We start from the raw sequence: 1,364 nt of genomic DNA on the forward strand, positions 1-1,364 counted from the left end.
TATGTTCCCCAACCTGTTCAATCCAGATATGTTCCCCAACCTGTTCAATCCAGATATGTTCCCCAACCTGTTCAATCCAGATATGTTCCCTAACCTCCCAATCCAGACATGTTCCCCAACCTGTTCAATCCACACATGTTCCGCAACCTGTTCAGTCCACACATGTTCCCTAACCTGTTCAATCCAAACATGTTCCCTAACCCTCTCAATCCAGACATGTTCCCCAACCTGTTCAATCCAGATATGTTCCCCAACCTGTTCAATCCAGACATGTTCCCCAACCTGTTCAATCCAGATATGTTCCCTAACCTCCCAATCCAGACATGTTCCCTAACCTGTTCAATCCAAACATGTTCCCTACCCCTCTCAATCCAGACATGTTCCCCAACCTGTTCAATCCAGACATGTTCCCCAACCTGTTCAATCCACAAATGTTCCCTAACCTGTTCAATCCAGACATGTTCCCCAACCTGTTCAATTCAGACATGTTCCCCAACCTGTTCAATTCAGACATGTTCCCTAACCCTCTCAATCCAGACATGTTCCCCAACCTGTTCAATCCAGACATGTTCCCCAACCTGTTCAATCCACACATGTTCCCTAACCTGTTCAATCCAGACACGTTCCCCAACCTGTTCAATTCAGACATGTTCCCCAACCTGTTCAATTCAGACATGTTCCCCAACCTGTTCAATCCACACATGTTCCCTAACCCTCTCAATTCAGACATGTTCCCTAACCCTCTCAATTCAGACATGTTCCCTAACACCCCGGACCACTGGCAAAATAGTTACTATCAAAGTGAGGTCTTTGATGTGGGACTTTGTCCCAGTCCTCACTTTATTTGAGCTCTATTGGATGGATTTAGAGGTTTGGTGTGAATTAAATTAGGTTCTGGTCAGTGTTAGGAATAGACCAGTAATGGTTCTAGTAGAACCTACACATACTGTAAGTTCTGGTAAAAAAAGAGTAAAGGTTAAAGTTTTGTAAAGTAAACTTTCTTCACATCTCAGGTCAGACTGGCTTCAGTTTTTGGTTTATTTTTTAAAAAAGTGTAAAAACAGCTCGTCTCTGTCCTTCTGCCTTCAGCTGCTGCTGGAACTCATTGTGGATCATCTGGCAGGTTTCAGAACCAACCAGAAGGTCTTCAGCATGTTCACTGAACAGCTCCAAAAGACCTACTTCAACCACCTCATCAATCCCACCAGGCTGAGCAGGTACCTGTCCAGGTCCAGGTCCAGGTCCAGGTCCAGCAGGGACATACTGTAGATACAGGCTGAGCAGGTACCTGTCCAGGTCCAGGTCCAGGTCCAACAGGGACATACTGTAGATACAGGCTGAGCAGGTACCTGTCCAGGTCCAGG

This window comes from Austrofundulus limnaeus, unplaced genomic scaffold (genome assembly GCF_001266775.1).
Source record: "Austrofundulus limnaeus strain Quisiro unplaced genomic scaffold, Austrofundulus_limnaeus-1.0 Scaffold1674, whole genome shotgun sequence".
Taxonomy (NCBI): Eukaryota; Metazoa; Chordata; class Actinopteri; order Cyprinodontiformes; family Rivulidae; genus Austrofundulus; species Austrofundulus limnaeus.